This window comes from Lepisma saccharinum, chromosome 8, assembly GCF_977018435.1.
Source record: "Lepisma saccharinum chromosome 8, izLepSacc3.1, whole genome shotgun sequence".
Classification (NCBI taxonomy): Eukaryota; Metazoa; Arthropoda; class Insecta; order Zygentoma; family Lepismatidae; genus Lepisma; species Lepisma saccharinum.
In genome coordinates this window covers 27,976,015-28,003,562 of record NC_139236.1, presented here as the reverse complement: position 1 = coordinate 28,003,562, position 27,548 = coordinate 27,976,015, and positions in this window count along the sequence as shown.

Sequence of the window (27,548 nt, the reverse complement as noted above, 5' to 3'; positions counted from 1 at the left end):
TTCGTCTTTACATGGCGGCTGCCGATAAGGGATAAGCCCCTTCCGAAATCAAATTCTGCTTCCCGGCCTGACCACCAGCGATCGAACCTTGAACCTTTCGATTGATTGATTAATCTGAACTGGTATTTTAAGTCCACTTTATGCACAGTAAGGCTAATCGGGAGTGGCCCTACAGTTTAAAGTGAGATCCGAACAACTATGTGCCTCCATCGGGAATCGAACCCGGGCAGGTTGTTGAACCTGCCGAACCAAAGAGAGAGCATAATTATTTGAGAGTGTGGGAACTTTGTTTTATCCAGTGCCATCATATATTCAGTTTTCCACACAAAAATAAGATTAATTTTAAGAAATTAGACGTGTGCATATAATTTCTTCTCGTCATCATTTCCCAAGTGAACAATCAGATGCCATAGATGATTCGGGTCCGCCCCTGAACTAAGAGATACCGGATTCGATTCCGGTATGAACTATATACGAGGGTCACTATTTATATTTTGAGCCTTGGCAACACTGATTGAAGTTTGATAGAAAAATCTTACGTTTGCCCCCCCCCCCCCCAAACTGATCAACCTAGCTACGTCCCTGTTGATAGATGATATTAAGTTATCCCACGGTGACATGAAGCGTAAGGTGCAAGATGGCAAAACCTGGATGTTGCAGTGAAAAACCTACGTATTAAGGCAAAGAACAATGAATGATTAAATATACTGAAATTATATTTTATTGTTATTTTATATTTTATTAGCTTCTACACGCCTTACTCAAGAAAAAAATATTTGAAACACAGGGGAAATTTTCAGTCATAAAGTTTACGTTGTGTGACCTCTCACATAAAAAACACATTTTTGGAATTTCGAAATCTCAAGAACTTATTTATTCTTTACATTAAGTGGTAAAATATGAAAACGTGAAGTTCTGACTTGGTGTTTCCTCATTCTACATTCAAATTTTCTAACTTGTTTTTCCTATATGGCCGAAACATGTTATACTAGCGCCAAGATTTGTGAAACCTCGGAAAATATGCAAACTACAGGCTTCCTCGTCACTTAAACTAGCGACACTACTTCCATGACAGGGTTTAAAATACGGTGGTGGATCTACGCTCTGTCCCGTTGAATCTGTGAAGCAAGGTGAAGCATAACGGTAGTGTAGGGGAGAAAGCGAGTGAACGCAGCGAAGCAGTTCGTGCTGCAGCAAGTGGCTGGTAGCTTCAGCCACGTCCCTTCTCGCACTTTCGAGTCACTACATGCACAGAGGCTCATTTTTCGTTCGCTCAGTCAAGAGATTACCTGAACAGAGTGTACAATGCAGTAACTGTAAAAGCAACTTAGTAAGTTTTCAAAGCAACGATAACTGTAACCCAGTTAGCCAAATCATGATGATTAACAATTTGAGTCTTTTGAGTACGGCTACCAGTGGCAACTCTTGACTTTTTCGGAGTATAGGAATAAGTTATTGTAAACCGATGAAGGTTTGAAAAATGCGTTCAATTACATTCACACGTATCGCTTGTACTATCCTTTGCATTTAGAGTGTTAGCTGCAGGTCCATGCACAAGGTAGGGCAACCTCACTTTGAACTATGAAATGTTTAAATGTGAACCTATAAAAACCAATGAAAATAACATTAACGATATTTCAGATTTTTCAAGACTTTCGATTTTCTTCCCCCTCCCTGTCGTCGAGTGGATTCACGATAACAAAAAGTGTTGCTTAAACTTCGAAATTATGCTAAATGTTTCTAAATTGTGCTAGGATTTATTATTAATTACTTTTTTTCGGATAATTGTAACTCTGCATCTACTTTTCTAGAGTTTTGAACTTGCGTTACTTATTCTTAACAATAGTGTAAAATTTTCCCCAAAATTGTTTAAAATGGCAACAAACGACATGGGTTCAACATAGAACTTAGACAGGTTTGAGAAAATTGCTTGCCTTCAACTTTCTACCGATTTCCTATCATAAAATCTCCTGACGAACTAAATCGGGCAGGATGAAGAAAATATAGAGGATGGATCGTGGCATGGTTGTAAAAAAGCTTGCCGCTGGATCGGCATATTCCCTTTCGTTTGAAACATGTCCGCTGGTGAAGTAGAAATAAGATTTGGACATAATGTTATTTCTATTTCCTGAAAACATATTCCATTGAATTCGATTTCCCTCTCCCAGGGACTGGCGTTCGCAGATTATGGTAGATTTTAGCATTATGCCAAAAGCAGGGTCCTAAGTTCCAAGAAATATCAAACTTTGCTGGGGTTGGCATCGCTGATTGAGAAAAAAACTTGCTGGTTCCTCAGTCCTCGCTGATCTTCGCAACCTCGCCGCCCCTTCCACCCCTCACCCATCTGTCTGTAGGATGACCGCCGATGTTCCTCAGCGAGCGGCAGAAAGCCTTTGACCATCGTCTTTGGGCTGCTGCTGGTGCATGCGAAAGCAGTCAACTCTTGACAGTAGCTAATCTAGTCACGTACATTGCGCTCATAGTTTTATTACACGCATTAAACTCCTAAAAAGTAGAGAACTCGAAATAAGAACACACGAACTGTAGGAAGTTCCTCACTTCCTACATGAAGGAATCGCCACTGACAGCTATACAAGGTCCCTTTCATCTCATTCTAATTCACAAACGAAAAGTACTTATCTACCTTTACATGCACAATGAGTCAGAGCAGAAACATCAGCTTACATCAAAGATCAATTTTTAAATTAAGGAAAAGAGAAATTACAACTACTCGTGCATTACAGTGCTATAACTTTCACTTACAACTCTTCGCTTTAGAGCTTAGATGCACCCGTGTTCGCGTCAAGTACGACGCACTCATTAAATAACTTTATATCTTTGCTGCAAATTGTTATATTTTTGAAGCCTCAGTAATTCTTAATAGCAAAACCAGCTTTCCTTATGGTGCTGCACGTAATATCGGCCGGTGTATCTTAATGGAAGTCATTGTGCAATGTCATGACTCGGCAAAACACAAAGGAATGGAATTTAACACTGGTAGAACAATAGACGGTGTTAAAGGCGGAGCTACTGCGGAGCATGCGCACTCGTCTGGTCCCCCTCGAACATCCGGTTACGCTTACGGTGCTATGGACGTTAATATGAAAGGGCAAAGTGGAGATTCTTTTACAAGGAAATGGGATGTCAACTGTGTAGCATATGGTTGTACAGTTCGATCGGGAACAAATTTATTGATTCAAGTATCACTTCGTAGGTTTCCGAAGGACGTAGAGAGACGAAACCTGTTGATACAAGCAGAACGAAGAAAGGATTGGTACCCGGAAAGGATTTGTACGACTTGCATTTTGTTACAAACATGTTGATCGTTTATCTGCGTATTGTGTTGTTGTAAAACGCATGCCTCTTAGTGAGGTTTCAAACAGAAGCGACACGCGACAGCAGTGGTTCGTACCGAAGTGACAAGCGACAAAGGCCCATTTAGTCTATAAATAAGTATTTACCGCTCATGGGAAATGAAGTCTCAGGCGGCACAATACACGCCATTGGAAATCTGAGCGACACGTGCAGCTTGTCGTGTCACTGAGGATTCACTTTTAAGTGGCACAGAGATTACACACCGAAGCGACAAGCAACAGCCTATTTAGTCTAAAGGAAACAATTCACCTTGCATACGAATACAACAGACCGAGGCGACACGATGCATGGTACTGAGAAAACAACAGTCCAGTCCAAGCAACACGTGCATTTTCTCGTGGTGAATTGGTTCGAAAGGAAGCTTTCAGACTGCAGCGATACGTGTCTCTTGGAAACCAACATTCAAAAATAAACAACGCCGTCCGAATTAAAGAGACACGACAAATTGCAGGTGTCGCTTGTCGCTCGGAATGGGCCGTTTTATCAATACTGTGCATTGTGTTGCCCCGGCCTGTTATTTGTGCAAGTGTGACTGGTAGGGTGACCAGACACACACATTCAAAAAAGAGGACAGAGCAGGCGAAAAAGGAGGGCAAAGCCATAAAAAGGAGGACACCGCAAAAAATGGCAAAACATTTGCCATTATTCATAACTTAATCAATATAAAAATATCTTACTAACATCTTGCTCACAGATACTTTTCAGGTGATCTCTTTCAATAACTTCCTCTTACCTTTAAGCAAAGAAAGAATCTTCTAATATGTTATTTAACAAATGACAAAGAATATCTAGAATTTGAAGCACAGAATTTTACTCCTTTTCTAATTCTTGGATATTAGAATGTAATATACCAACAAGTGAATGCAAATGTAACAAGTAAGATTCGCTCTAACTTATTTCCAAAAACCGAATTAAAATTTTGGGTAGTTTAGATTGGGTAGAGAAATATAGTTTTAATGCCACGAACATTTCTAGCTCTCTTTCAACAGCAGGGGAAAGTGACAGCGACCGTACACTTTACCTCATATATTCGTTTCTTCCATCCTTTGAAAGCTGGATATTTTCTGGCACGATCATTGTTGAATTTACACTTTCGCTTCGTTATTTCATAAAAGTAAGTATCACTTAATAATCAAAATTCTCACTACGCATTTCTGTATCGCGTACGTATGCATAACTCGAAAAGGAACTGGCCGACCCCCGTGACGGAGTGGTTAGCACACCGCGTCACACAACGCCAACGGTCCCGGATTCGAATCCCGGCCTGGGCATGTGTGTTCTTTGTGAGTGCCCCTTCATCAAAATCATATCATCGTTCATCCTCATCTTCGCGATTAGCTAAAAGTGGCAGAAAAGCGAAGTAAAATAAACCAAATCAATCAATCGAAAAGGAACTGCACAGAATACGTGCGTTCCAGCCGTTTCAGAAGGCGAAGCAACGAGTTAGAATAATACTAACGACTAGGGTGATGAATTTTGCATATTTGCCTTTTATATTCCTTTGTAGTAAAATATAGGCTTTAATGTCTAAAGTTCGTTTCATGGTGTTTCTAGTCCGAAAACGCATTTTAATAGTGCCTATAAATTCCTATTTTGCTCTATTGTGCCAAAAATGGCTCTTCTGCAATATTTGCATACTTCAGCTTTTTTTACGTTCCTTTGGCTTTCCCTACATTGAACGATGGTAGGCTTTGTTTATGTTGTACTGACTGAAATCTGGTATTCGACAGATTTGAGGGTCTCAATTGGAACATTGTTTAAAATATTTTTTTCTTACAATGGTGCAAATTGTTTTTTCATCAATTGTTTAAATTCGCACAGTCGTTAGCACAAGCTCTTTTTTGTGAGAATTACTTTAATTGACGATTCCCCGCAAATGTGAATTTCGATCATAGTTTGTTAATCGTTATCCCACTTTTATAATGAACTGAAGTGCCAATACAGTATAATTGTGCATTGTAAATAGAAAATTGAAATAAGTTCACATTCATTGTCTGTTTTAATGTCTTTTTTAAATTTCAGGGTGCCTATTTTCGTACCTTTCCTAATTTATAGTGTCTTTTTAAGTGCCTATTTTCATAAGTTTGGTGCCTATTTCAGAGGTTTTTAGTGCCTATAAATCCGCACCCTACTAATTATTCAGTTAGGAAAGTGATCGTGTTCAGCTCACAGATGATATTTGAGCATTGCTCGAACACTTAACTCACCCTAAGTAATATGCCTTAAATGATGATCGTTATGTGTGGAAGCATTCTCTATGCAGCACATTTTTGCTATGGTCGATGCTATGCTCTTTCCAGAAAAGGAGGACATTTACAGAATTCTAAAAAATCCGCCAGGACGCCGGACAGACATCTAAAAAGGAGGACATGTCCGGATAAAAGAGGACGTCTGGTCACCCTAGTGACTGGTGAATGGTTTGCTTTAGATCGAATGCTTCTGTGCGAAATACCGATATCGCTTGTCGCTTCAGTCTGAAAACTCCCTTGTTGTTTGAAGTAAATCCATGCAAGTGAAAGTGGCATGCCATATCATGGGTTTTCCCTAAATCCCTAAGGCGGAAAGGCGACGTTGAAAGCACATATATTTACTAGCATTTGTTATGTGTAGAGCCCGGAAGTTCAGGCATTTATTTTCGTTAAAATAGGCAGGCAAAAAGGCATTTATAATGTGGTAAATAGGCACTAAAATGAAAAAAAGGCAAAATAAACCGAAAAAAGGCACATTTAGAAGTCGCTTACTTTTATCTATAATTTCTGGCAAAATGTTAAAATCTAAATTGGGAAGAGCATTTCAATTTTCTCCGTCTTGATTGCACATAACTACAAGGTGCTTTTTAAGTTCTAAACATTCATTGATAGTCGTCTGTCAGAGAGAATGTTTTTCATAATAGAAAATGATCTTTCTACTTCGACAGAAGTTATTGGAGCATACATATAACAAGCTAATGTAGCTGGACTCATTTTGGTAACAGCATTTTCACCTTTTAGAATATCACAAATTGTTTTCAATTGTTTCAAGTCCTCATTTGCACTCACTACCCGTTAGCACTTTTCCGCAACAGCTCACCCCTTTTCTCCTGGCACTTCCATCATCTGTTGCATAGATTCCTCGAAGATTTTCATCGATGCTATAATTGTAATTGTCTCTGGCAATGCACCATAATGTGCAAAAATAAACTTGAATAGCACAGGAGTTTTTTCACTTCACGAATTGAAGCCGCTTCATTTTCTGGAAGAGCATCGATCACCTCACTCATTTTTTGAAGGTTGTTAGCATAATATATAGCTGCTGATATCCAGGTTCCCTATCTCGTCAAGACAGGTTGCTAAGGTAAACTAAGCTCAATCGCAACTTCCTGAAATTTTCGGGTTCGAGAGGGAGATTTCAGAAATATTTTCTTTGTGTTCGAAATCAACCTGTCCACTTCAGCAGTCAATCATGCACAAGAAATTTTAACCGAAAGGCAATATCCTGACTCAGCATGAAATACTTTTTTCTCACACTTTTCTCCTTCAGCAATGTTGAAACATGCGTGAGTTCAATATTACTTAAATAAGGCGAAAATTATTCACATAATAAACTGAAGAAAAATAAATGCCAACAACGTTTTTTGGGAGAAAAATAATATATACATACATTTTTTTTAAAAAAAATGTCAAATTTCATTGAAAAAGGCAAAAAAGGGCATTATAATTAAAAATAGGCAGTGGGGTCCCAAATACGCAAAATAGGCAAAATGAAAAGGCTTCCAAAACATTCGAAACAACATAAGAAACGCATATCCGGAAAATTTTTATCAATATATGCAGTAGATAAAAAGAGGCATTTTGCCAAACTTCCGGGCTCTAGTTATGTGTAATTTCATTACTTCTGCAGATTTGTTGGCAAAGATTCACTTAAGCATACTTTATAATATAATAATATCACTAGTTTTATAGAATTATCTTTCCCTCACTTTTCCATTTACAAAATAATTGAATATATCTAAACTTTCGTACGTTTTGAGTTTGTCGTGCGTGTACAGTGGGATGCACACTAGTATGGCTCGGCAAATTGTCCATGACTACTTTCATTAATTTTTCTCTTACATCGTATGTGTTTTTAAGCGATGGATTTTTATGTATGGTGGTGCAGAAGTTGTCAACAGCTTGTTTTGAGTTTTCTTTTAATCCTTGAAGCTCTTACTGGTTCAAATAAAGTGCACGAACATGGTGATGGACTATTTGCATGGTAATACTCATGGATCCCACCGTACATGAGATAATTGTATGTAGTATGCTATACAACTGGCAGCCACAAAGACACTTCATATTTTAATAATCTGCTCTGCAATTGATCATCCGACGGATTCTAGACGTACACTCCTTCATAGTAGAACTTTAACAAATACCTTTCTTGACTATCGTCGCACAACTGATGAAAACAAGCGCTCATTTCTTACTTCGTCTGCCGGTGAATCTGCATTGGCAACAACGGGGACTGGCCTAAAGCGGAAGTTCCGGGGGGACCGGGCAAGACCTCACCAATGTTTATGTTTACATTTTTAACACTTGGTCTATTTCTTTGAATCGACGCGACACCCTTTCCATGTCATAATCAGCGATGTTGATGAGTTAGGAGCATACGAGTCTTTCCAGTAAGAAGGGACATATTGCGCGTGACCGAGAGTAGGGGTGAAGATCCGGAACGAGGTCAAGTGTCTTTGACCTGCAAATGTCATGTGTATCGTGGTTGACCATGCAGGGAAAGGTTTCAGTCATCTGTGATAGGAAAACGAAGCGATAATCTATGACTGTTCTCATTGATGTTTCAATATTTTACTTCCATTTCCAGAAATTAGCTATCATCTCAACTGTTATATTTGTCCCTCAGAAAGAGAATTCTGGATTCGCCTATGCCGAAATATTTAGAATAAGTTTCAGTCTTGTGTTTTGTTTAAAATATGATTCAGTAATGTATGTTTTGGACAGAAGCGTAACTTGGATCTAACTTTTGGACAGATACGCACCTCAGGTTCTAGGAGGTTAACTATAATATCCGTGACTTGTAAATTGTAATAAACGTGAAAATTTGTTACGACTATGGTTTTGAGATTTTCGCTACAAAATCAAATATAAATATTTCCCTTGTTATTCTGACTTGGAGCGGAGAGTGGGTCGAATTTTTTCTTCACCGAAATTCGAATAAGTTTTTAGAAGAGAAATTGCATTTTTAATAAATAATTTTCCTCCAGAAGACTTCATTGCTTCTTAAATTAATATTTTGTAAAATTTTGCCTATCTTTTGACAAACTTGGACTCGATCCTGGAAGCTCTTTTAATTGTTGTATTTGTATATGAGGGGTCAGAAATTTTAGGTGTGTAAGCATGACCAGATATGAACCTAGACCCAGTAGGGGCTCACGAATTTGGAGCAGTAATTTGTCCTATCTCAAACAATCGGCATGCTAATTTCATTTTCTCTTCAACATTACCAAATTATATTGACATGCAACCTGCCAGTGATTTGAAGTTCGCGTACCAGCTCCTTATGTCTGCCGAAACAAAAAGGGCATTGAAACTACCACCTATTTTCGAGTGGAAGAAAAACTTCAAATCTTGGAGAATAATAATGAAGAACATACGCTGCGTGCTTACAACTCGATATCTGTCCCGTCAGTCTTGTCACTAGTGTATGAGGATTTTAGCATTCATTCCATATTTTTACTATTTCATTTTAAAATAAACTCTGTGCCAGACTTCAGACTGCGTCAGAGGCCTGTGGGTCACTGGTGGTGTAAAAATTGCACCTCAAATTGAAACATGTCAGATTTAACATAAAATCCGACAATATTAAAGCCTTCGTCGAAGTACATACATTATATATACATTATACATATTGTACAAAAAGAGCTTATTTAATTAATAATACAATTAATGACTTTGTCAATTAATAATGCGGTGAACGTTACCTAGTCAAATTTCAAAACACATGATATTGTTATTTAAAAAATAGGGATATCACCAATCTCCTTGTATTTGTCGGTGCTTCTTGCTATCCTCTCGTCCAACAAAACATATATTTTCTTCCGCTTGACACCTTCCAAGTTCAATCCCATTCTCATAATTATGTCATTTAACTTTTCTGCCTCAGCTTCTAAGCATTTAATGAGCTCTGCCACTCTTGGATGTGGCCTACCAATTGATTGATTTTATGATTCCATCCCTCCACTGCATTATTTGTCCGGTGCCTCCTATTGAAACAGTTCCTTCCACATATATTTTGGCAGTAAGGGGTTTTCGAGCCAAAAGAAATGTCTGAACAAAGAGATGTTGTTGTCATTGCAGACGACACTGATGTCCTGATACTCCTGTGTTTCTATGTTAAAATGGAGAATAAAAAAAGTAATATTAAAACCAGAACCAAAGCGTGGTACAACCAACATCCGACAATGGAACATACAAACTACAAAGTCGTCATTGGGATTAAACGTCTGCAACGGCTTGCTTTTTATTCACGCCTTTTTGGGGTGTGACACCACGTCACAGTTGTTTGGGATTGGCAAAGGCAAAGGTCTAACGAAGATCGTGTAAAATACATCATTTATGGAGTATGCTGAAGTATTCAACTATGCAAACAGTTTGAAAGAAGAGACAATTACTGCCGGAGAAAATGCTATTGTTGCCATGTATGGAGGAAAGACATACGATACCATGGATGAACTACGATACAGATGTTTCAGTACAAAGGTTGCTAACAAAAATATGGTTCAAGCTGTTCAAGCCCAGTCACTTCCGCCGACTTCGGCTGCTGCTAAATTCCATAACTTCGGGATTGGAAAGGTAATTAATAGATCCCTTTTACCTGAGGATTGGGGTGGGCAATTACAGGGTGGTGAACTCCTACCAGTACTCACTGACCTTCAACTAGCACCACCAGTTCTGTTCGATATCATAAGATGTAAATGCAAAACAAATTGTAGTACTTCAAGGTGTTCGTGCAGAAAACATGGTTTGGAATGTTCATCAGCTTGCAGTGAATGTCACGGTATATTCTGCAGTAACTCCAATATATAAGACGTATACAACGATGGTGTTTCTGATGAAGAGTGGTATATGTTGCAAATGACAGTAGTCTTTTAATTACGTTAGTAGTTTTTCAAAGAGTGTACAGTAATTTAGACGAGTTTGTACAAGTTTAACAATTTTTCTTCAAACACTTATACCTTATCATTATAATGTTCATAACTTAACTACCTTTATTAATAACATTTTGTAATAAATGGAACATGATAGAAACAAAATTAGATGAAGTCTTTATATGATTCCTGGTTCAAAAAACTTTCTATTTGGTATATATTTGAAGTTAATCGCAGCAATATATACATTTTATAGATTTCGAGAGTAAATCCAAGATGGCGGCCAATATAGCGGCTTTCCCATACTTAGATTTTTCTAGACTTTTGATATATTGTTGGGAATATTATTCCAAGTCTAAAAAACGTTACTTTATTTCTTTTACAATTAGTTTGATGTTTAACCTTTTGTTCACCTAAAATGACTGGACTATACCCAAGGAATAGGTATTCTTTTTGGGTGTCCCTTCATGAATTTCATCTATACTGATCGCGGGCCCAACTGACGGCTAATCTACATAGCTCCATTTGTCACCCAATCGTCTTCGGGGGTGAGTGCCTCCGTGGGTGTCTATACGTCAGTTGTGAAGTAAAAGCAGTAGGGTTAACATCGCTCTCCCATTGCAACGTTGCCAAGCGTGCTTTTGTTTTTGTCAGTTGTTTTTAGTTCCTTAGTACAGTGTCTCTCAAAAGGTTTAGGAGAACGACATTTTAAACTAGGCAACCCAATTTACACACGGAGTTGGTGGGTTGCCTGTAGAGTTAGGCTCAATTTCACGGTTGCGACATGCACAATAGATATTTATGAAATACGCGAAAGAAATAAAAACAAATATTATTGTATAAAATTATAAAAATATCACTATTACATCGCAAATGACAAAATTCTTTCTGAAAGAAAAAATAATAGGTTTTGTAGTATTTCATCGCTGATGAGCCAACAGAGAGGAAAATAAGTGAGAGGAAACGAAAGGTGATAAAAGAGAGGATAACAGACAAAGGGGAAGAGGAAAAGTAAATGTGGGAAGAAAATAGAGGACAGAAGTGGATAGGAGAAGTAATGAGGAGAAAGGAAAAATAGTCGAGGATAGATGAGGAAAATGGAGCAAGAGGAGATACGAGGAGAAAAACGAGATGAGAGAAGAGGAGAGGAGGAGACGAGAAGAGGGGAGTGGAGAGTAGAGCAAAAGAGAGAAAAAGCGAAGAACGATAAGAAAAGTACAGTGGAGTCGAAAATCTAAGACAGGGGAGGAGATAAGAAGAGTGGGGTGGAGAAAAGATGCGACAACAATAGGGAAGGTGATATGAGATAAAAGCAGAGGAGAAGGAGAGGAGAGAAGAACAGAAGGAACTGGAGACGAGAGGAGAGAAAAGGCAGTTTCAGAAAATATCATCTCTGCTTCAAGAATTGATGCACTGATCAAATTATCGACATAAAACACTCAATAACATTTTGAAATGTATTGGAGGATGTATTAGATCGGTGCGAAGTGCCTTTTGGCTGAGTTCAGAGCAAAATAAAATCTTCCACGTAAGATCTTTGATTTTACCTGCGATTATATCACTAAAAACATGAATGTAATTTTAATATTTATAAGAATTATGCAATTTTTCTCCACTACTCGGTTCGTTGAGATGGAAATTTTGTAATTTAATATTTTCCTTCCCCCATCGTTAATTCCAAACTGATTCATTCCGTTTCACACGGTGTCGACTATGAACACAATGGGATATGTCTAAAACCTACGAAAATTTTCTGCCACCGGAGTGGTTTGAACCTACGACCATCAGGTTGACAATCCTTAACGATAACCATTACCCTACAAGCTATCGCTCCTGAAAGCAGGTAGAAAATTATTTCTCGAAGATAACTGCTATACTAACAGTTGGGCTGAAAAGTTCGTAGGCTAACATAGTAAAAAATATTTTTTTGACAAAATTCGATTTTATTATTTAATATAGTTGCCTTCGAGGGCGATACAACGATTATAGCGGTCATACAATTTTTCGATGCCATTTTTATAGTACGATTTCTCTTTAGCCTCAAAATAGGCCTCAGTTTCGGCGATTACCTCTTCATCAGCGCTAAATTTCTTTCCAGCGAGCATTCTTTTAAGGTCTGCAAACAGGAAAAAGTCACTGGGGACCAGATCTGGAGAATATGGTGGATGGGGAAGCAATTCGTAGTCTAATTCATATAATTTTGCCATCGTTTTCATTGATTTGTGACACGGTGCATTGTCTTGATGAAACAGCACTTTTTTCTTCTTCAAATGGGGCCGTTTTTTCGTGATTTCATCCTTTAAACGCTACAACAACGCTATGTAATAATCGCTGTTGATGGTCTGGCCCTTTTTGAGGTAATCGATGAATATAATACCATGCGCATCCCAGAATACTGATGCCATAACCTTGCCAGCCGACTGTTGCGTCTTGACACGCTTTGGATTCGGTTCATCACGTGCAGTCCACTCGGCTGACTGTCGATTGGACTCTGGAGTGTAGTTATGGAGCCATGTTTCATCCATTGTAATATATCGACGGAAAAATTCGTGCTTATTACGGTTGAATATCGCTAAACATTGCTCCGAATCATCAAACTGTTGTTGCTTTTGATCGATTGTGAGCACGCGCGGCACCCATTTTGCACACAGCTTTCGCATGTTCAAATATTCATGCACAATATGTCCAACACGTTCCTTTGATATTTTTAAAGTCTCAGCTATCTCGATCAACTTCACTTTACGATCATTTAAAATTATTTTTTGGACTTTTTTGATGTTTTCGTCGGTAACAGCCTCTTTGGGGCGTCCACTGCGTGCATCGTCTTCGATGCTCATTTCGCCTCGTTTAAATTTAGCAAACCACTTCTCAACGGTTGATTTTCCTGGTGCAGAGTCCGAATAATGTTTATCAAGCCAAGCCTTGGCTTCAACAGTATTTTTTTTCGCCAAAAAGCAATGCTTTATTAACACACGCAATTCTTTTTTATCCATTTTTTCACAATAACAAAAGCTGCTTCACTCACAATGCTATATGTCACGAACTAATTATCCGGCAGCTGTGAAATTTATACACGTATCTTTTGAAGGTTAGTACTAAGTAAAAATCACATGGATTTAATTCTAGTAACGCCATCTATGAGTCAGCCTACGAACTTTTCAGTCCAACTGTTACAAGAAAGCAATTCAAAACTAAAGTAAAAGTTCAACTACATGTAGCTATACCCAACGACATTTACAATATTAGAGGGACAGAATACTTATAAAATGTTGTTTTACGGAAGGTAAAGGCGTGGTGTAGTGGTTGAGGTTCTCGATTGGGCTGCTAGCGGTTCCAGGTTCGATCATCCTCACGAGGTGTTCCTTTTTTTTTTTTCAATTACCCTTCTATCAGTGACGTGCACTGAGGAGTAGCTAGTCTAGCAGAGATAGATCAATCAATCTCACGTCTCTAATTATTTTCAAATGACAATATTTATTGTCTTGTTAAAGCCACAGTTCATATGCAACACTTCCTTTTCCACGCGCTTGTCGTCCATCGACGTGATCCGCGGGCAAATCTGGCTGTGGATACCCTAGCTCGCTCTTCGTCCGCCAGACCAGTTTCCAGGTAGAAACGGCCTACCCAAGGAAAAGGAAGATTTCTACCTCTAAATCCCTTGTCTCCTCGCCCCCCGCTCCAATGGTTGAAAGCCCAGGCTTTCAGGTCCCCCAGTCTATCTCCTATAGGACAGATAGGGGATTGGTTTCTCATAGATATTTTTGTAAATCCTCTAAAGAACTCAGGGTAAAATTTTCTGCAGTACTTATGTTCTCTGTATTTACACAACCTTTTACACGTTATACAATATGTACGTATGTATAATATGGGATGTAGTTTTATTATTTATGAAATGGGAACGTGTTACAGACAATAATGTTATGTTTTCTTTCTTTTTTTTTCAAATATGGAATATATAATGATTAAATTACAAATATGTGCTCAGGCTCTCTCTCACTCTCGTTTTAGTAGTGTTTTATTTAAATATACTAATCTCTTGGCCTCTAACGGATGTATTTATTTGGGCAAGAACGCGCGTTCATATTGTTGTTGGTTTGGTTTATTTTACTTCGCTTTTCTGCCACATTTGGTTATCGCGAAAAGGATGAGTGATGATATGATGAAATTGATGAAGGAACCTCATATGAACAATCCAGGCCAGGGTTCGAACCCGCGATGAGCGCGCATTCTTGTTCCTGTGTGTTGTACTCTGCAGTGAATAAAGAAATAATGTGGAATGAAAATGTATCTCAGAACTCAAGAAGCCAAATGAATATTATTGAAGAAACTACAAAAAAGTGTGTTTTGATACTTGTTTTGTTTCTGTGCATAAAGTGGACTTAAAACACCAAATCAACCAACCGTGGGGGAGTGGTTATCACACCGTGCTACGACATCAGGAGTTCTGGGTTCGAACCCCGACCTGGGCATGGTTGATCTTTGTGTTTGTCCCTTCATTAATTTTATCGCATCATCTTCGCAATGAACAAAATGTGACAAAAAAGCGACGCTAAGTAACAAAAATGAAATCAAATAATTGATTGATTGCTTGATTTGGTTTATTTTAATTCGCTCTTCCGCCACTTTTGGTACGATAAAATTGATGAAGGGACACACACAAAAGAATACCCATGGCCAAGTCGAGATTCGAACCCAGGATCTCTGGCTTAGAGTCAAATCAAATCGTTTTTTATTTTCGAATGTGGGTGGGGATTACGTGTACTTTTTTAGTACTCATTCATCATTTTGCAATCTTTTCCTGTTACTGACATTCTTCTTTTTTTAGGAATACTGGGCCCAAAAGGGGGGAGGGGTGTGACCCACACCAACCTCCCCCCCCCCTTGAGCACGCCACTGACTGCTACCCCAAGTGTCGACGTCACCGCACGTCACTGCCTTCTATTAATCAAGAGCATTGTGGCATTTATTTGTAAAAGCAGTGCATAGTGGCTACATTGTTCTGCATCTGGAATTTATAAAATAAAAATAATAAAAATTGATTGACACACGTTCAAAGGGATATTTCCATGTATAAGGTCGTGAATTATGACTAACGATAATTGTGTACTGCTTCAAAGACATTGACAAATATTAATGAAATAACTATTTATATTTGTGGTAATTCTGGAAATACTAATTTTACCCATTTTCCCACACAAGTTCAATGCAAGGATACCCCCGCAAATATCGACTGAAAAGTTTTCATCTTGTGGAATTCTCCATTAAATGTTTTCACCTATTCGTACTACCTTCGTTTTCTTTGTTACAAACGAGTATTCTTTCCACATTACATGTAGGAGGAGAGTTACATCTACATTTCACGTTGGTCAGCTCCTTCCACCTGCTTTCAGGAGCGACAGCTTGTAGGGTAATGGTTATCTTTCAGGATTGTCAACCTGATGGTCGTAGGTTTAAACCCCTCCGTAAGTTTTAGACATATCAAATTATGTTCATTGTCCACACCGTGTGAAACGGAATGATTCAGTTTGGAATTAACGATGGGGGGAGGGGAATATTAAATTTAAAAAATCTCCATTTCAACGAACCGAGAAGTGAAGAAAAATTGCTTAATTCTTATAAATATTAAAATTACATTCATGTTTTTAGTGATATAATCGCAGGTTAAATCAAAGATCTTACGTGGAAGATTTTATTTTGCTCTGAACTCAGCCAAAACGTAATTCGCACCGATCTAATACATTCTCCAATACATTTCAAAATGTTATTAAATGTTTCATGTCGATAATTTGATCAATGAATCAATTTTTGACGCCAAGACGATATTTTCTGCAACTACCTCTTCTCTCCTCTCGTCTCCAGTTCCTTCTGTTCTTCTCTCCCCTCCTTCCTCTGCTTTTATCTCATATCGCCTTCCCTACTTTTCTCGCATCTTGTCTCCATCCCACTCATCACCACTCCTCTTATCTCCTCTCCTGTCATAGATTTCCGACTCCACTGCATTCGTCTTTTCGTTCTTCTCTTTTTCTCTCTTTTACTCTAATCTCCACTCCGCTCTTCTCGTCCTCTCCCCTCCTTTCCTCTCGTTTTCCTCCTCTCTTCGCATCTTTGCTCCATTCTCCTCATCTCTCCTCGAATCTTTTCCCTTTCTTCTCACTACTTCTCCTCTCCTCGTGTGTCCTTCCTTTGTTCTCACCTCTACTTTTCATCTTCTCCTTTTGCTTTCTCTGTCTCCTCTCCTTTGTCACCTTTCGTTTCCTCTCACTTATTTTCCTCTCTGTTGGCTCATCAGCGATGAAATACTAGAAAACCTATTATTTTTTTCTTTCAGAAAGAATTTTGTCATTTGCGATGTAATAGTGATGTTTTTATAATTTTATACAATAATATTTGTTTTTATTTCTTTCGCGTATTTCATAAATATCTATTGTGCATTTGGCAACCCTGAAATTGAGCCTAGCTCTACAGGCAACCCACCAACTCCTGTAAATTGGGTTGCCTAGTTTAAAATGTCGTTGTCCTAAAACTTTTGACAGACACTGTACAAGGATGAGATATGTAAATTTTATTGTTATTCCACTGCCATCATTTTGATTTGCATTGCATGACCATTGGGCTGACCATTACAGAGATTGCAACATTGCAATCAAGCATCAATTGAGGCTGCTCTACAAATGATAGCAACATTATATGTGGCTGAAATGTTTTAACATAAACAAGCTTGACTCATAAAAAAATCATATTTTTACGACAGGCTTACAAGTTACACACCGAAAAATTCCATATATATAAAAAACAAACACAAGAAAAATACACATTCACCAACATTTATGTTTGTATAGAGAACAGACAGCGTTAGAATAATTTTGTCTTCCTTTAAACAGTCTCAAAGAAAATACTTCTGGCTTTCCAATGAGGTACGTATATTTGACTTTTTCCACCCATGGAGTACAATTTTACAAGCACTTAAATCGAGGGCTCAATATTTTCTACTATCCCTGACTCGGATAGTAGAAGCCTGTCAGGCTTCTCATATATTGGAAACCTGCTTCAAAATAATGTTATAAACAATGTAAAACGCCTAAACAATGAGAAGAACTATAGCAATACTCATTAAACAATATAAGTTGATAAAATGAGTTTGGAACTCTTCAATATCTAGTTTGAACGTATCGCAATCGATTGAAAGCAGCCAGGTGCCCCGATATCTCCTTTGAACGTATTGCAACCGTCCGGAAGTGTCCATGAGGCCCGATATTTCCTTTGGACGTATTGCAACCGACCGGAAGTGGCCATGAGGCTAGATATTTCCTTTGGACGTATTGCAATCGACCGGAAGTGGCCATGAGGCTAGATATTTCCTTTGGACGTGTTGCAACCGACCGGAAGTGGTCATGAGGCTCGATATTTCCTTTGGACGTATTGCAACCGACCGGAAGTGGCCATGAGGCTAGATATTTCCTTTGGACGTATTGCAGTCAGCTGAAAGTGGCAAAACTAAATTTTGTGTTACATGTATTTTTTGTTATTCTAATTATACAATATATGATATATTTTTATTTGTTTAAACTTCTGATACGATACGCGTATTTACGTTAGCCGTATTGCACTAAAATTTCTTATTTTTTATCAGTCCAAGCTTTGATAGGTGTATTTTTTTGTTCCTTTTGGTAACAAGCAATTAATGAAATTTCTTTGATGCGTATAACTCTTGTTTATGGAGAAATCCTTCATCCTTTTGGGCTTTGCATTTTCTAAACTTTTGGCTTAAATTTTGACTGTTCTCTCTTTGTTCTTAACAGCAATTCTGAATAATTCTTGCTTATAACACTGTCACTCTATCTACTGACATGTAAAACGCAGTTCGATATAAATTATTTTTTGTTTATCGTTTCATTTTATGTTCAAATATAAAAGTGTGAGGTTTTATTTTATTTTGTGGATAAATTTGTATCCGAGCCAGACGTCGGGAGTTGGGAGACGGATTTTTCCTGAGTAACAGCCGCACCAACACGGAGAAAAGGAAGGATTATAGTCGTCGGGACCGGGCTAGAAGTCACAGCGGGTGGGCGAACCCATTTTTCACGGATGACCAGGAAACTCAGGTGGAGCCCAAGCCTGCAAGGATCGAGGACGCGCTGGTGACCGCGTTTCAAGACAATGGACAGAGGTCATTTCCATCTCCTCGGAAACCGAAGCCAAGCCACTTTAGCGTGCTTCTCAACGGACAAAATTCGAAAGTGATATAAAAACAAGAGTACTACGATTCCAGATACAGTTTTTACCCGGGTTTCATAGAGAGAGCATCTCCGCGCTACACTCTCGCGTGATTATTGTTTTGTGTCCGTGGACTTCGTTTTCTTACGTACCGTGAGCGAATTGCAGATAGAGAGTTACCAGTGTGCGCATTATTTTGGTGAAGTATTACGCGGTGATTTGTTTTTGCCAACCGTGGAGTACATAATAATGGGCGGCTAAAGGAGATAGAGAAGGGAGTCCGTCGACTTCCCTGACACCTGCAACGATGCATCGCCGTCATCCGGTGAAACCAGCCAGCCAGCGCCAAAAAACGACGCCAAAGCCAACCACTGCCCAAAGCCCGAAGGACGATCCAGTTCGACGTTCCAACCGAAGCCCGTTACCAGGGAGAGAGAGAGAGAGAGAGAGAGAGAAGGACGACTCCAGATCAACGTCCAATCGAAGCCCGTTACCAGAGAGGGATGATTCCAGATCGACGTCCAATTGATGCCCGACACACTAGAGAGATTCTGGACCGGCACGTGACCATGTACACCCGACGCTAGCGACAAGAGGAACGCCCGAAGTACTGAGGAGGTGCAAGTACACCATATCGTCGCAATCATCCTTCGTCGCGTTCGACCTCGGAGGTCGCCGCAAAGGAACCGTGTGCAAGTCCCGCGTCCAGTAGAGATGAATGACCACGCAATGTAGCAGAGTCCGGTAGAGTATTCTTCAGATGGTCTATATCCATGTAAACGTGCAATGTTGGTATCAACACCGTACTGTTAACGCCAAAGTCTCACTTATTTGCAAAGTGACTCAGGAACCCGGAACCTAACTTCCGTGTCTGATAATTTTTTGGTGTTGTTATAAAAAAGGGTTATTTCATGTTCAGATGTTCTAATTTAATTGTCTGCATTCAGGGTTAGAAACTCCATTTCATTACCTTAATATTTAGTGTAAATTGTCAAAGTGTGCTCCATTTTTGTGTAACCGACCGCCCCGTCGCGCCATTTAATTTGTCAATAGTTGACAGATGAGTCCTTTTTAATTGTGGAAAGCGTATTTTATATTGCAAGGTCGTGCGCGTGAAGCAGTATTATTTGTTGCATAGTGGTTATTAATGTAATTTTTCTCGCGCCGACGATTGATTTGTGTATTCCGGCAGCTGGAGCCGATTAAGTTTTGCGGGAACTTTTCTAACGTAGGAAGCGGCCCCGGCGCCCACCCAGCGTCGAATAACATGGGTACCTGGGGGAAACCCTGGGGGGGTAAAGGCGGTCAGGGGCGTGGTGCTGATCACATCACCCCCACTCACGACCGGATCAAGAAAGTGTGGGGCGTTACCCCACACCCCCTTCATGGCGTGGTGCTATGCACAGGGGAGCACTTTACCTTTACCTTTATCACTATGTAAGGGTGTAGTTGTTCTCATTGGACGAGAGAGGCTTATGTGTATTACCCCCGTCGGAGAAACTTGTTAAATGTCGTGCCTACGACTGGATGCATACGTTCATTCGAACGAAAGATTTCACCACGCCGACCCAATTGTCTTAGATAACAGCTTTCCGAGGGCTGGCTGGTAAATTAATTTAAAAGAGCATAGGAGCTGGTAGACAAATACCCTAAATTCACTAAAGGTTTAAAACTAAAAAGGAATGATATGTTAATGAGATCCATGATTTGTATCTATACTTCACATGTAAAAATACCTCAGTTGTGTGAAAGAGAGAGAGAGTGAATGAGTGAGAGATTGAGGAGGCTATGTAAACAGTTGTTGATTGCAATAATTTATTTTTTTTGTTACAATATATATTCACTTTTTACCTTTCGTCAGTGTTGTTATTTGACGTTTTTCAGGTACCGGATATTATGCTATTAGTGTGTTATGATTGTTCGAATCTACATATCCAAGGTAAACAAAACAGTGTAACATTTCAAGGTATTTATCTCCGCCTCGCATTAGTACGACAATAAACGACCGTCTCAGTACCGAACTTGAAAACCTGGACCGTAAGAGTCACGACCGGTTTCCCGTACACATAACGACGTTTGGCCCCGTGCCGGGGTATGAATGACACGTCATTTCGGGGACCGTGAGTGCACTCGTTACAACACTGATGTGTGCCCCAGTCATCTAGTGGAAGAAATCTAAAAGTGTCAAAATCGAGAATAGGTTCTGAACTGGAATATTGTGTAGTCTCTGTGGCGTCATGTTTATGAATTGCAGTAAGTATAAGTTTGATAAATTATCCAATTCTTCTCCACTTCTCGGTTTGTTGAAATGCAGATTTTGTAATTTAATATTTCCCCTCCCCCCATCGTTAATTCCAAACTGAACCATTCCGTTTCATAGGACGTGGGCAATGAACACAGTGGGATATGTCTAAAAATTACGAAAATTTCCTGCCATCTAGTTTTATACAATAATTCTTAGATTTATTTATCTCGCGTATTTCATAAATATCTATTGTGAATGTGGCAACCCTGAAATTGAGCCTAACTCTACACGCAACCCACCAACGCCTTGTGTAAGTTGGATTGCCTAGTTTAAAATGTCGTTGTCTTAAAACTTTTGAGAGACACTGTACAGTGTTCGGGTGTTATGTGTACTACTTTTCCGTGCTTTGTGTACTATTTTACAACTTATATTTAGTAACGGCGCTGATAAACTCTCTCTCTCTTTCTCCAGTTTTACAGTACTTTTGGCAACATGCGCTGTGCATCCGATTGTCATTTCTGTCGTCCCGTTAGCAACTTTCGGTGCCTTGTGACGCGAAAATGCCAGATGCCAGTCGAAGAGAATTCAACTGATGGCTGATTCGTTGTTTTCCAGCCGCCAGCAGTATAACCATCACTCATTGTTGCGATTAGCCGGCCCCCATTGCGGAGTGGTTAGCACATCGCGCTACGGCGTCAGGGGTGCCGGGTTCGAATCCTGCCATGGGCATGGATGTTTGTGAGTGTCCATTCATCAATTTCATCACATCGTCACTCATTTCCATCTTCGCAAATTAGCCAAAAAGTGGCACAAAGCGAAGTAAAATAAAGCAAATTAATCAATCATTGTTGCGATTAGCCACAGGTTGAAGAAATTCGGCGCTAAATATTAAAATAACAAAATAGGTGTCGTTTGTCGCTTCGGTGTGAAATCTCCCAAAGATTTTCGACTTTCAGGCAGCTTTGAAGGAAGAAGGCCTGACAGGCTTAACTCTATCAACATCCAAACACGGATGTTGGACTGAGAACAATCCCACGTGCATCTGTCTTTCCACAAAAACTCGCACAGTTGACATCTCCAGATGAAAATTGATAAGGTAATTTCAGTAAACTAGGGGAAGAAGTTCCTCCGGTCTTCTCTTACACGCAGCAGCATCTCAGACGGTCTATTTACATGACGTCACGCCTTTGTGTAGCTAAGTGGTCCCGGCGGGGAAAGTGACACAGTTGAGCGAACCCCTCCCATGGAAGGGAATCTGGCTCGGTCTTTTGTTTGAGGCTCTTCGTACCCCGGTAAAGCACAATGACCCAGAAGACTCTAATTAGCAGAAGCTGTGGAAGAAATTCCAAGCGATGTTCGGGAACCGGTGGCTGAAAGGGGTTACGAAACTAGGTACCGTGGATTACAGCGACAAATGATATCAGTTAGTCATTGCTGTGATTTATCCGCCCACACCCTTAAAAATTTTCAGTTTATGGTCATTTTGGCTCATGGGCGTCAGGAAGGGGGCGCACCAATCCATCACCCCCTCCCCTAGAAATTGGTTTGTGTGATTTGATATGGAGAGACAAGGAAGAAGTCCAGAGACACAGCTTGATAGTTGGGATGAGGAAATTAGAAGAACAGCAGTGAAATTCAGTACAGAAAAGAGTGAGGTGCTAATAACAACAAGAGCCAGAGCCAGAAATGTACCAAGAATGAAGATGTACACGGAAGAGTTGGGGGTAGTGGAGAGTTTCAAATATCTAGGAGACATAATTGAGAGAAGTTGAGAAATTGATGAGGAGGTAAACAGAAGAGGGCAAATGGGTGGTGGACTCTATCGAAGTGTTCGAAGATTAATATGGAACAGAGATGTCCCTATGAAATGCAATAAGGTAATACATAACACATACTACACATACTATGTATCAATAATTATGTATAGAGCAGAGACTTGGACAATGACAGAGAGAGGCAAAAGAAAGATGCTACACTGGAGATGAAATTCTTAAGGAGAATATTGGGAAAACTAGAAGGGATAGAATAAGGAATGAGAAGATCCGACAGATATAGTGTGGATGGTGAACTTCAGGACAGAATAGATCAGGCACAGATGAGATAGTTTGGACACATGTAGAGGATCGCCGCAACCAAATTGCGCACACTTTAGATCCAGGATTGCGCACACTTTAGATTCAGGATTGCGCACAAATCTCACTGGCCTGTTTTCCGCACAGATTTTGATCGAACATTTCCACTTTGATAGCTTTGAAGTCTGTGCGCAAAACTGTTTTTTGTATTTAGACAAGAAGAGAGAGAGAAATTAGAAATAAAATAGTAAATCATACCAATTTACTCAAACTCAAACGATAGGTTAGGTTAATGACTACAAAAACACGTGTAAGTCCACACACACACACACACAAACAAACACAACAGAAGTGATAACGGCTTGAGAACATTTTACATCTGACAATATCGCCTCATTTATTTTATTGTTGACACCTTGTCAATGGCTTATCAGATACTACTGATAAAACCGGAAAAGTGTGCGCAATCCGGTTGTAGCCGTAGAGGATGGGTGTAGAAAGACTGCCAGTAAGAGCTTACAATGCACAAGGAGGGAGTAAGGCCGAAGGGGAGACCAAGATGTCTGTGGAAAGAGCAGAAAGTGGAGAATATTAGAAGAGGACAACATTGGAACACCGTGGAAAGAGAGGAATGGTGGAAGACCAGAAGAAAATGCAGAGGCTTGACATCTATGCCGACCGCAGCCAGAGGCAGGAAGCGGCGACGAATGATTATGATTTGATTTTGTTTTTGTTATTTAGCGTCGCTTTTCTGCCACTCTTGGCTAATCGTCACGATGAAAATGAGTGATGATATGATGAAGTTGATAAAGGAACACTCACAAAGAACACCCAGGCCGGGATTCCTGGCGATCTAGTGCGCTGCTAACCACTCCGCCACAAAGTTCGGTAAGGCATCTTCTTGAAAGAGGTGTGTAAAAGTTAATAACAAAATAGGATAACTATGCATTTCAATACGCTAACTGAATGAAATGTGAAAAAAATAATGAAAAACAGTTTTGCTAAATATCCACTCATCTGGTGAATCGTGTGGAAGTCTCTTCCCCAAAGATTTAATAATATTAATAATAACAATACGTTTGAAATAAATGGGGTTATTTTTATTAGTTTATAATAGTCATTATTGCATAATAATATTCATAACCATGATGGTAATAATGATTACTATTTGCACATAAACAAAATGAAACTGCAACAAGTTGAGTTGTTGTTGTTGTTGTTGAGTTGCGTTTTAAGTCCACTGTACGCACAGACAGGCTAATCGGGACTGAACCTGCGGCTTAAAGTGAGATACGAGCCACTGTGCTCCCACCGTTTATCGAACCCGATCCCCTTGATTAGAAAGCGACGACGGGATCCATCGCGGAGACCTTCCTTAGGGCCTCACCACCTATGTCTATTGTCTTGTCTGAATAAAGATAATATTTTATCTATTGAGTTGGAACATTGTCTGAATACAGAAAATATTTTATCTCTTGAGTTGGAACATTGAATATAGGGAATATTTTGTCTGTTGAGTTTGAACATTATCTCAATACAGATAATATATTATCAGTTGAGTTGGAACATTATCTGACTAAAGAAATATTTTATCTGTTGATTTGGAACATTATCTGAATATAGAGAATATTTTGTCTGTTGAGTTGGAACATTGTCTGTATATAGAAAATATTTTATTTGTTGAGTTTGAACATTGTCTGAATTAGAGAATATTTTATTTGTTGAGTTTGAACATTGTCTGAATTAGAGAATATTTTATTTGTTGAGTTATAACATTGTCTGAATTATAGAATATTTTATCTGTTGAGTTGGAATATTATCTGAATATAGAGAATATTTTATCTGTTGAGTTGAAACATTATCAGAATATAGAAAAATATTTTATTTGTTGAGTTAGAAAATTGTATGAATTAGAGAATATTTTAGCTGTTGAGTTGGAACTTTATCTTAATATAGATAATATTTTATCTGTTGAGCTAAAACATTGCCTGAATGTGGAGAATGTTTTGTCTGTTGAGTTGGAACATTGTCTGAATGCAGAAAATCTTTTAATATGATCAATCAAGTTTCAATCGAAGGTGTTCCTCAACGAACAGAAACTAATCTAACGGACGAATCGATTATCGAAAAGTACCAACTCGACTTCCGGTTTTCCACTTGTTTCTCAGCAAGGGTCTCTGCTCAACCATCGCTTTTGGTATCGCAACGAACAATGTACAATATGAGTGAAGTGAAGAAGAAAAAAAATGCTAAATGTTGTTATGGAACCTGGAGAACACAACCGTTATCTGACCTTAGTTTCAAATCAAGCCAGACAAAATTTCGAGATGAGCTGGGCGTGGTCCGAATCCGTTTTCCCTCTTGTCAGACGCCACTCGAGAAAGCAAGCGGAGCGTATACACTCGCATCTCGACCTACTGATTGGAGCTTTATTCGTCCAAACCCAGGCATCCGGTGTTGGCTAAAGTGCTAGCTTGGTGGTTCCTGAGCTTGGGCATCGCGAATCGGGTTAATTTGCAGAGACTGGCGATGCAGATTGGATCTCCGCCTCTCAAATAAACCGCAAGCGCGTGACTCGTGGGGCAGCATGTAGCAGAGATGCTGCGATGATCTGATGCCGCTTCATCTCCTTGCACCGTCCAGGCCTTTTATGTTTCGTGAATGTGGGAACAATGAGCCTGCGCTCCAGCCGTGAGAGGTGCTTTATTGCCCATAAAAAGTGCCAATGTGGGTCTTTTGCAGTTCCGCCAGGTGAGCCGGTATCTCCATCTACAGTGGATATCTACACTGTTGATAACTCGTGGAGATGGTACCGAGAGAATTGAAGACTATACCAAGTCCACTGTTCAAAAATCGGGATGACAACGAAAGCAGTCCATTCGAGAACGAGACAGATGTCACTAAAATTCAAACGAGACCGAGAGTCACTGTCCAAGAGCAGGCCAGTAGTGCAACATCTCATTCGTGGGTAAGTTAATGTAAGGCAATGCTCCACGTTATGGGCGCAACTTGTGCAACATCCCTCTAGTGCACTTCTAAAAATGTTGTTTACCACGGTTACAGATATCTTAATCTCAGGGGATAGGTTCTTTATTCGAGAATTCCAAATAAGAAAGCGTTTTATAGCCAAGAGGATATAGTTAAATGCGGATCTATATTCTTAAAACTGTACACAATACAGAGAAAATATATAGCGAAGCTTGTATATACATTGATATATATATATATATATATATATATATATATATATATATATATATATACATGCTGATTCCAAATTTACGTCGGTTATATTCTTCTTATAAATATATGTATAATTGAAAGGAAATCTTCTTCTTCTTTCCTTCTCGCAATTTTGGGGAAAAGGCTTCTTCTTCCTTCCTATCTTTGATTTGGGAAAAGGCTTCTTCTTCTTTTCTATCGTTGATTAGTGAAAAGGCTTCTTCTTTTTTTCTTCCTTCTATTTTGGTAAAAGGCTTCTTCTATTCTTCTTTCTATTTTTGGAAAAGGCTTATTCTTCTTTCTTCTAATTTATTGTCTTTCCTTTCAAAGCGTAATCTTATTTATTACATATATGCTCTCGTTTTCCCCGCTTCTTTGGCATTATACAAACAACACAAGCTATACTTATAGAAAGATTAGGGGCGACTAAACTGACAGTAGCGCAACCTCCTATGTAACGACCAAAAGGGGAATAGCCCAGGATCGCTAACAGCAAGCGTTGCCTATGGCCCAGTGCGTCTAATAAGGAGCGCTACCGTAAGTGCTTCGGGGCGTCTAATTGAACACAGCGCCACCGAGGGACGGACAAACACAAAAGCTGACGATGTTCTCCTCGCCAGAGGTATTGAATCAAATTTTGATCGCTAGGATGAAAAAGGAGATACATTTCTGAATTCATTTGCTCACTTATTAACTTTCATAATTGTTTCATATACGAGCATATTCTTATTTATCTTAATTGGCTATTTACAACATTTTATTCACTCCTTCTATAATTTTTATACTCTTCCTTTATGTATTTTGCATTTACAATAATATATATAATCACTCTTCTCCGCTCCTAGTTTCTACATTGAACTCTGCTCTTCTGTATCTGTCATGCTGCCATCTATCGTCGCTCTCGGGAAACAGTTCTTCCTTGCATTTTTCATTGTGTCGTCGGAACTGGCACGTGACAGTAGAGAGGGGTAGGTTGGGGGTCTGAAGCCTCGTGCACCAATCAAAGCTTTTTGAAAGACAACAAAGTCAGAATATGAAGAAATTTACACGTGGCAGAGGTAAGGGGAAAAGGAAAACGTACAAGGTGTTACTGGACCCTTGTTGACGATATTACTACATTGAAAGCAAGAAAAGTTGAATTCTATTTTTTTCCCCTGAAATATCAGTCAGGTTTCATAAATATTTCATACATTTTACTTAGAATAATGTACAATATATAGTTTATAACGATGTTATTTTTTTTCAAGCAGAGTTGAGTAATTTTAAATTAAGTACGTATTTTCTGCTGAAAATTTATTTA